Source organism: Solanum pennellii, chromosome 4, assembly GCF_001406875.1.
Source record: "Solanum pennellii chromosome 4, SPENNV200".
Lineage (NCBI taxonomy): Eukaryota > Viridiplantae > Streptophyta > Magnoliopsida > Solanales > Solanaceae > Solanum > Solanum pennellii.
The window spans coordinates 34,217,380-34,228,480 of NC_028640.1; positions in this window are offsets into that span (position 1 = coordinate 34,217,380).

The following is an 11,101-nucleotide window of genomic DNA, read 5'->3' on the forward strand; positions in this document are numbered from 1 at the left end:
CTTGGACTCTTACAATATAGAATAGACAATCTTTAGAGATCATTTTGCATGCTTGTACATAAGAGATGATACGACCTCTACGAATAGAATTTCCCCCTTCCACTATACAACGGGTTCATTTGGAAAGTTAAACTTCACCACCCTTGTCCTACAATCAATAGTGGCAAAGCAAGCATACAACCAATCCATACCCAAAATGACATCCAAATTAAGTATTTAATGCTCTATTAGTTCAACATAAGAAACTCTATTGGGCAACATTATAGGACAATTTTTGTACACCCTTTTTGCAACAATCGACCCACACACAAGAGTAGACATTACAAAAGGTTCTTGCAGAATATTGGGGAAAATGTCAAACTTTTTAGAAACTAGAGTAGTAACAAATGATAAAGTATCACCAGGATCAAGTAAGGCATAGACATTAATAGAGAAGACTTTCAACATACCTGTTACCACATAAGGAGAAGTCTCTTGCACAACCCTAGAGCGGAGAGCATAAAAGTTGTTCTTCTTTGGATCCTCATTTGAAACATTTGATTTAGCTTGACCACTACTCTTATCTTGACCACTCACATTAGGACAATCCCTAAACTTATGCCCACTTTTACCAAAACGAAAACAATTGTCCGTCCCCTTAAGACAATCAACATGGTGCTTCTTACCACACTTTGCACATGTTTGTTTCTCAATTGGTGAACAAGTGCCTTTACCGTTCTTAGTCTTAGAGTTAGACACCCTATCACCACTAGACTTAGGGAAATTGGAATGAATTTTATTAGAAACCCGCTTGTTAAATCTATGCTTGTCTTGTATTTCAAGCCTATTCTTTGACGAACCTCCATCAATATATATTGTCCTCTTAGCATCTCTACTCTTCCTGTTAGACATTGCCTCTTAATGTTTGACATGCCCTATAAGACGAAAAATGTTCATGTTGTCATGTCGCATATCCAAATGACATTCCTCTTGCAAATCATCCGACACTCCCGTCACAAAGCGGGTTATTTCATCTCTAGGATCAGAAACCAAAGAAGGAGCATATTATTACAATTTAGTGAATTTCAAGGAGTAATCATGAAAATTCATACATCCTTGGCGAAGGTTTATGAACTACACCTCTTTAGCATCCCTCATCTCACTAGGAAAGAACCGATCAATAAAAACTTTCTTGAAGATCTCCCAAGTCACCAGACAACCTCTTAATTGCCTGTTATCCCTTAATTGGACATACCATGCTTGAGCCACATCCTTGAGTTGATAACTGGCTAACTCAGCCTTCTCACTAGTGGATAACCCCATAGCCAAGAGTATCTTATAGACTTCATCAATGAACTCTTGGGGGTCTTCTTCAACCATAGACCTGTAGAAAGTAGAAGGGTTTATCCTAGTGAAGTCCCTTAAATGGGAGGCCATGGTAGCAATTTGTTGATTTTGACAGGGTACAATATCCCAGTTAGCATGGGATGTCATAACTAGGGCTTGTGTAGTGACGTCTTGGTCCAATTGTGTAAGGACAACCCTTATATCACTTTCCGTCAAGGGTGGAGGATCGAGCGGAGCTTGTTCAACTTTAGCATCTTCTTTAAGAGGAGGAACTTGATCACAACGTAGAGGATCTCCCACATTGACAATCTTCTCTTCAAGCCTTTCTGTCGAATTCTTTCAAGTTTTCATTTCCTACAATCAGTAGAATAGGATTATATGCAAAAGTACACCACAAATATACTCTAACGGAACGAAATTAGATTTCAAAGAAAGTGAGAGTTTCCTAGTCATCACTTAGGTTACTATTATAAGTGTGGATCACTTCACAATTATGAATACGAACTTAAATACACGTGGTTGAGAGAGACATTGACTCTAAGATAATGCAACCTCATGCTCTGATACTATGTTTTTTATATATGGGTTTACCCCCTAGACTGAACCGACATCGTCGTCCTCTTTGAGGAGTAAGAATAGACTCTTACTTTGCATCATTACATCCATATCAAATTTAGGGGAAAATTATAAACTTTTCATTACTTCTACTTAGAGGTTTGCATAGCCCTCTACATACACATAATATATATTCGTATCGAGTATACATCGACCCTTCGTATAGAAGATTGCATAGACTTCTACTTTTATTGAACATAATTATATATATAATATAGAAAATATTCTTCAAAGATTTCTCATCTCATAAACATCTAACACGTTTAGAAATTTGGACATAGCCCATACATCAATGTCAAGAGAGCCACATATAGACTTTATACAATCCGTACTCAAATGAAAGGACATAGAATATAGCAAGTCTTAGAACTAAAACAACAACATAAGCTCGATATTTACAATGCCGTCGAAGAATGAGGACCTACCCTACTTGGATGATCAAAGGGTCTAAGCCTTCTTTAAGTCACCTTCAGGAACACATCAACGCCCAGAACCTAAAACGTTCGGTAAAATGAAGAAATAGGGTTAGGACGCCACTTGTACAAAGTATGTGACAATATGCACAAATACTTTGAAATCATGCTAAGAAAAGTGACATTTCATAAAGATATGCAATTTACTTTGAAAACACTTATGAATATTCAACAAGACCGTACCAATCAATATTGCACATTCATTAAGTCATAGGCATTAAATTATACAAAGACGACAACATAATGTCTAGTCAAGTCAACCATACCTATCATATAACTAAATACATACTCAATGTAACTTTATCATCAAGTCATAATAACAATAGGCATGAATAAGAGTACATTTCAACATAACCCAAACAAGTCAATTACCCATGAACCACTATCAACTCAAAAAGTGCAATGACCAAGTAAATCCCCATAACCTTACTCAATCAAGTAATCCAACAAGAATCATGACTAACATCCTACTTCACATAACATAGAATTTAATAGTATGCATCATCTTATTTTTGTAACATTTTGAAAATCCAAGATGAGTCTTAAAACCTAACATAGGATACATGGGGGTCTAAAAACTGTTTTAAGACGTATTTTAATTAATATTTATCATTTAGGATGTTTACGAACCAAAAACATCTAAGAACGTCCATCATATTTGGAAAGTAGTTCTAAGGAGTACTAGCGTGCCGTAGCCTATTTGACTAGCTTTTAGGACTTGGAAATCCATGAAAATTGGTGGAAGGGTAGTTAATAGGTGTTTAAGATTATTCGTGTTTGAAACGTTTGGGCACTACTCCAAAAGTACAAAACAAGGGCCCTTGTGAAGGAACCTAGTACGTAGGAAGAAACACTGCCTGGGCATGACTTTAGTTAATTGGTGTTGGGACCCTCTTTATTCCAAGGAATGACTCGTATGTGGATCGACGAAGCGTCGATGCCAACAGTCCTCCCAATATTAGAATAAATGGGAAAGCCCTCGCGGGCAGAAGTCTCTTACAAAAACGAGTGATGTGCAGGACAGAGGGGGGCCAAATCGTCGGCTCATAGACGGCCCATCGTTCGGGGTCTCGTCTGTGAGGGTCGAGTTTTTCTGCACATTTAAGTTAGTTTCATTTAATTATTTAGGGGGTTTTGTGATTAATTAGGGGTTTAAAGTAATCTAATTAGGTTAATTAATCCCCAATATAAAGTCCCCCAACCCATATTAGTCTAAACACACCTCACTAAATAAATTCTCTTCCGTCTCTCTTCTTTCTCTCTATTGGAAGGCACCATTGAAGACAAGCTAGGGGGAGGTTTTGGGGTGCTGGAAAAGAATGATTTGAACATTAAATATTCATCAAACATTAAGGTATGGGATCTAATTTACCTTTGAGACTTCTTTCCTCAAAGGTCTCCTTCAAAGTATATCTAAAAGTTGGGTTTTCAAGTGGGTTTCATTCAATTACGAATATGATGTTATGAACTAGGTTTTTTATGTTTTATTTAGGATATAATGACTATATTAACATTTATTTTAACTATATTATGAATTTTTTTTTATAGTTTTCTCTTAATTAAAGAACGTGATCCTTAACCCTTAACCCTTAACACTAGGTTTGATCTTGATGTGAATTGTGTTGTGATTGATTCAGTTGACTTGATTATTGGTTAAATAACTATTATATGATTTTGTAACTCTAATCATGATAAAATTATCATGAATTGTAGCCTTTCATACTTGTTCTTTAGAAGTGATCTAGGTTATGAGAGTTGACCTATGTATCTTGTTTTAAGTTTTGATTTAGTATTGAACTATGGTGTAGTGACTCTTCTAGTCTTGTTATCATGTTTATTATTGAATTATGATGTATACCATATAAATTGGATTGAATTGAGTTTTTTTTTAACGCCTAAATGATGAACTATGATAAGAGACTTGGTAAGTCTTATGATCTTCATCTTTACTTCCAATTTTGATTAATTGTGGTTAAGTTATGATTTTACACTAGCGCAAGCTTTATATTATTATAGATATGGTGGTATGTTGTTGATTTGAAATGTCTTGACTATGTTATGAGGTTGATTAAGGCTTATGTGTAATAAGGATGGTGATTACTTACGATGTGCATTATTATGATATAAATGCTAATGTGCTAACCTAACTTATAGGAATTGTCATGAAAGGACTTATACTCATTCAATTCTTATTGAGCTATTGATGATGATTATTATATAAGGGGTATACCCTGTGACCTAAATTAAGCTATGATTGATAATTAAAGGCTTAAAGACATTTCAAAAACGGACTCTATCTTAGCACCGAGTGAATTAGATTGAGGAGTGTCCCTTATTACATAGGGATGGTAAGATCACTAAATTACTCTTGAGATTGGATACTAAAATGTATGGAGCATAAAGAGGGTCCCAACTATATTTATAGTTCTTTAACTATGTTGCCTCCAAATAAATACAAGCTGGTGGATCCACGTAGTCTCTATTTTTTATGTTTTGATACTACCTTTGCAAGTAGTACACCTTCCTTTGGTGTAGGGTTTTATGACACCATATTCCATACTAGCTTATGTATGTATATGCTTATGATAATTTATGATATATATATGAAGGACTTGCAAATTTTAGTACAATATGTTGACTACGTCACTTATGAGTACATATCTGTTTATATTGTTGAAGTAAGATGAAATGTATACATAAATACCATGTTATATAAAGTAGGGCGTTACATAGGATTCTTATTGGGTTACTTGATTGACTGAGGTTATGGGGCTTTTCTTGGTCATTGCACTTGTTGACTTGATAAGGATATCATGGGTAATTGTCTAGCTTTGTTATAATGAAATGACCTCTTATACATGCATGTGATGTCATTCCTAGATGATAGGGTTATAGTAGATTATGGGTTCAAGAATGGTCCATATGCTTGTTACTTTTTTGGGTAAAATAGCATGGTTTAACTAAATGTTCCTTTTTAGCATATTGTAATCATACATGTGCATGTGGTCTAATAATTAGTACAAGTGGCGTAACAACCCCATTATCTCCCTTTTCCCAAATGTTTTAGGCTACGGTCATTGAAGGCTTATTCGAGACGACTTGAAGAATATTTGTATATTCTCTACCATAAATGTGGGGAGGTCCTCACTTTATAAGGGAGAAGTTGCTTTGGTTTTCTAAGATTCTTATGTTCATTCTGTTTTTATTTGAGTACGATTTGTATAAAACTATATGTGGCTTCGTTACATTGATGTAGGGCTATGCCCAAATTTCTATGATCCTTAAGATGGTATGAGATGATAAAATACTTAAGACTATGTTTAGTCTTACTGATATATATATGCAATAAGAGTAGAAGACTATGTAACCTTCCTATACTAAGGGTATATTTATTCTTGATACATATATTATGTGTATGTAGAGGTCTATCTAACCCTCCAAGTAGAGGTAATAAAATTTTTATTTTTCTGCTAAATTCTCATGCCTAGAAAATTCCCATTTACATTGAAATTTTGTATCGCGCCATTAGATTATACTAATGGTGTTCTTTTGTATCTAATCCTAATGTTTTGATTAAAGGAACAATGAACACTTGAACAAATGCGGAACGAAGACTTGAAGAGGAAAGTGCTAATGCAAAATCTCCTCCCTGTGGTGAACAACTTCCTCCACATAAAGAAGATGCTAATCTGGAACAAGCTCTGGTCAATCCTACAACCTTGAGGATGGAGAAATAAGGGAAGCCCTCATCCAATTGGCTCAAGTCTCCACTGTCCAAGCCCAAGCTATGACGGCAAAATCAAACCGGGATGTTGCACCCTATCCTCATAAATAAGTTACTACTATGGCTTCCCGTTTAAGGGAATTCACTCGAATGAACCCTTCTACCTTCTACGGAACTAATGTTGAGGAAGACCCTCAAGAATTCATTAATGAAGTCTATAAGACAATTTTTGCTATGGGGTTGTCCACAATTGAAAAGACCCAGTTGTCCACTTATCAACTAAGGACTTGGCTCAAGCATGGTTTTTGCAATGGAGATATAATAGGCCTTTGAGGGGTGGTACTTTAACTTGGGAGATCTTCAAGAAGGCTTTTCTAGATCGGTTCTTTCTTAGGGAGATGAGGGAGGCTAAAGTGGTGGAGTTCATAGACCTTTGCCAAGGAGGTATGAGTGTTCATGAATACTCTTTGACATTCAATAAATTGTAAAAATATGCTCCTTTTTTTGTTTCCAATCCTAGTGATGAAATGAGGCGCTTTGTGATGGGGGTTTCAGATGATTTGTAAGAGGAGTGTCATTTGGTTGTATTACATGACAACATGAGCATTTCTCGTCGTATGGTGCATGAAAATCATGTAGAAGATTCAAGGGCTAGGAGGAAGAGTAAAGATGCTAAGAGGGCAAGATCTTCTGATGGAGGTTCTTCAAAGAATAGGCTTGGGATACAAGAAAAGCCTATGTTTAAGAAGTTGGTTTCAAGTCAAGTTACATAAAAATTTGAAAAGGATAGTGCTGATAGCGTGTCTAAGCCTATTATTAATAAGGGAAAAGGTACTAATTCACCAATCGAGTATCCAACTCATAGAAAGTGTGGCAAGAAGCACTATGGTGATTGCCTTAAGGGGACGGACAATTATTTTGGTTGTGGTAAAAGCTAGCATAAGGTTAGGGATTCACCTAACGTGAGGGGTCAAAACATGGGTTGTAGTCAATATCAAGCAAGTGTTCTAAATGAATCATTAAAGAAGAATCACTTTTGTGCTCTCCGCTCTAGGAGTGAGCAAGAGACTTCTCCCGACGTAGTGATGGGTATGTTGAAAGTTTTATCTAGAGATGTATATGCCTTACTTGATCCCAGTGCTACTTTATCCTTTGTTACTCTTATAGTAGCAAAAAAGTTTGATATTTTACATGATAATTTTCATGAACCTTTTATAGTGTCTACTCCGGTGGGTGAGTCACTTGTTTCAAAAAGGGTATATATAAAGTGTCCTATATTGTTGCCCAATAGAGTTTCTTATGTTGAACTAGTACTATTCGATATGGTTGATTTTGATGATATATTGGGTATGGATTGGTTGTATTCTTATTTTTCTTCTATTGATTGTAGTCCAATGGTGGTGAAGTTTATCTCTCCACATGAACCCATTTTTGAATGGAAGGGGGGAAACTCCATTCCTAGAGGTCGTATAATATCTTGTCTAAAATAATGCAAAATGATCACTAAAGGTTGTCTATACCATATTGTAAGAGTCCAAGATATAGACTACAATATTCCTCCCATTGAGTCGTTCCCCATAGTGAGTGAATTTCAAGGGGTATTTCCTAATGACCTTCCCGGTATACCTTCTTAACGGGAAATTGATTTTGGTATTTATTTTATACCATATACAAATTCCATTTCAATTCCTCGTTATCAGATGTCTCCGGAAGAATTGAAGGATTGAATGCATAACTCAAATATTGACTAGACAAATAAGACCTACTATTTCTCCATGGGGTGCTCCGGTTTTGTTTGTGAAGAAAGATGGGTCCTTAATAATGTTTATTGATTACATAAAACTCAATAAGGTCATTGTCACAACCTGAAACCATACCATAGAAGTTAGGATACAATCTTTAATTGTAACCAGTTTCATCGACCTCTCGAAGGTCTAAGAAAAGCCCTTTCATATTATTCGTTGAATATGTACCTCTCTAGATGTGCCTAAACGACCTTTAAGATTACCTTTAATGATTCACATACATACTTAAAATGCAATCATAAACATCAAGGTAAGATTCTTCTACCAGTGGTGAACTCTAAGTCTCTGTTGAGTGAGTTGTGAAGCGACCGCCCGTACAATCCCTTACACACACACTTAAAATAACCTATAGACTCCCTTAGAAAGAATCATTCTCACTATTTCACCAACACATAGTTTATATGACATTCGCTTTCAAAAGATATCAAAAGACATACTTAGGGATAATGTCCATAGTGACCTCTTCGACATTACCTACATAGTCCTTAAGACTACCTAATGCATAGATCATGTCCACAAAATAAACCAATTTCTCTAACTAGAGTCATCCTCAAGAATTCAAAAGATAAGACATGAAGAGATCATCCCTTATCCCCTCTTCACACTTTAGCTAAGGAATCCTTAAGTAACTTTAGATTAGGCACTCATTTATTTACATAATCCATAACACAAGTCATTAGTTCATTAAGACTGATACATCATATAAAGGACATCCAAATAATGGTCTTGGACAAGACCTAGGTGCTCCACATAACACCTTCAATGACTATTGTGCAATGTCTAGATAGCGTCCCATACAACCACCTAAACTCAATAATCTCCTCAAATACTAATAGGTATTCCATATTATAAGACTAGGCAATAACCGACATAGACCATGATAGCTAGACATGGAATCCAGAGTTCTATCCTACTCCTATGAGGTTATTCTACATGCCAATGGTAGAACATGGACACATTCCATGTAGGCACATGGTTAAGGAATATGAAGGGCATACTTTGTATTCAAGTCTCATAATTAACTAGAACTACTTTCCCTTACCATACTCACTCGAAGCTAGCCTTAGTTCTCATAGATCAATTGTCATTAAGTTTCATATAAATTGGTCCTGTATCTAGTTCATGACCCAATTATATCAAACCAACAAAAGCAAGATCCACTAAGGCATATCTCATTATGGATACAAGAAGCTCATGATTACATTCCTAAGGATTAATATGATTCCGTTCCAGCCAACTAGCCTTAAGTCCATCTTTCCATTACTTTGAAGGATACCATTACGACTTACGCTTCAACAATCTTAACCTCTCACTTAAATCAAGGTTCCACATAAATGACCTTCGTATCATCATGCAAGGTCTCACCTATACTCATTTATTAAAGAGTAAGACCATTTTGGTTCCTAAGTCAAGACATCACATATTCACATAAGCATCAAGCAAGGTATCCATGTCTACCTAAACAAGACACAACATACTTCTAGTTAACCCAAATTTCCTATCTTTCTTTAGACTCTTAGGAATGAACCTTAACGTTATTTTGTAATACTATTAATAACCTTAACATTATCAACCTAAACATATTAGACTCATCTAGCAAATTTAGGATCAACCATGTATCAACTCTAAGACTACACACTTAACACATAGCCATAACATAACATTATTAATTAAACAGTATCGATAGTCTAACACATTATTTCACATATAGGTAGATATTATCATACATAATTAAATTAAATACACAAAAAGCCACATTACTTCAAGTAGTTGCCAGTAATGCCATGCTCATAATATTGCATAAGCTAACGCCTACAAGGCCACGCCAATTGTAAGTAAAACACATAGCACCACCACCATAAGTAGACCATACCAATCACAATATAATCAAAGTATAATTAAATATAATATTAAAGAAATCCGGTCAGCATACCTGCATTTACTTATTCACACTTCAATTCAATTCTAAATCGTGCAATTCAACATCACAAGGCCCTTACCCAAAGCCATAACCAACAATTCATGCAATAACCATAAAATCCAATGAAATCTCTATCAATTCAATCTAGGTTTTACAACCTAGGATTATTTATATAGCAATTGAATATAACTCTTATATTATTACAAAGCCCATAAAAACTACATAGCAATTCATCAATATTAGCTTAATATCAAGTAATCCACATTATAGTAAAAATCTAGGGTTCATCAATTTACATGGGTTCAAAGGTAATTTACATTGAAATCATCAATACAATATCAATTAGATAATAATTCAATATTTAGAAATCATTTTTGGAAGAACCCATGGTAGAATCACGAAATTGGACAATTAACTTTATAAAAGTTTGAAAAATTATCTTGAGAGTTGGGCTCCTTGATGCAACGATTTTGAAGGATATAAAAATAGACCTCAAGAATCATAATTAATCACTTTGATGAAGAATTTATACACAAAAACCCCTCACCAAGATGCCTCTTCAAGGTGGACTTCAATGGAGGTATTGGGGTATCTTCTAAATGTTTTGAGTTTATGATATTGATAAATGAAGTCGTCCATGTGATTACCCTTAATACCTTAATTAAAACACTCAAATAAACCTAAATAACCTCCCATGACATATTTTTGAAGTGGAGTGATTTTACAATTCAACCCTAGACTTTGCAGCAGACCTGCGCAGGAGAATAGGTCACGCGACGCTTGCCCTTGACAGGGCGTCACCACCTCGACAGGCCATCACAGGCCTCTGCCGCTGTAAACAGTGAATTACCAAGATTCAAATCTTCACACCAGGATAATTCATTCACGACGCTACCCTTTGATGGGGCTTCACAGTCACGATTGGCCGTTGACTGCTCTTTCGCCAGGATGTTCATAGGAAAGCCTGCACAACGATTTTGGGTCCTTTCTCAAGGACCCTTTGGTGGTCCTTGGGGATAATTTTCCATATGTTTACAACCCAAATATGATATTTGTATAATTTTACCACCTCTCACATGAATTTCATCAATAACGAACACATAAAACTAGACGAAACTCACCTAGACGTACAAGGTCGACTCAAGGCATATCTTTCGAACGCCTTGGACGTTCTTGGTTGTTTGACCTCCAAACATTACAAAACTTTATCAATTGACTATACATGCTATAATAAATC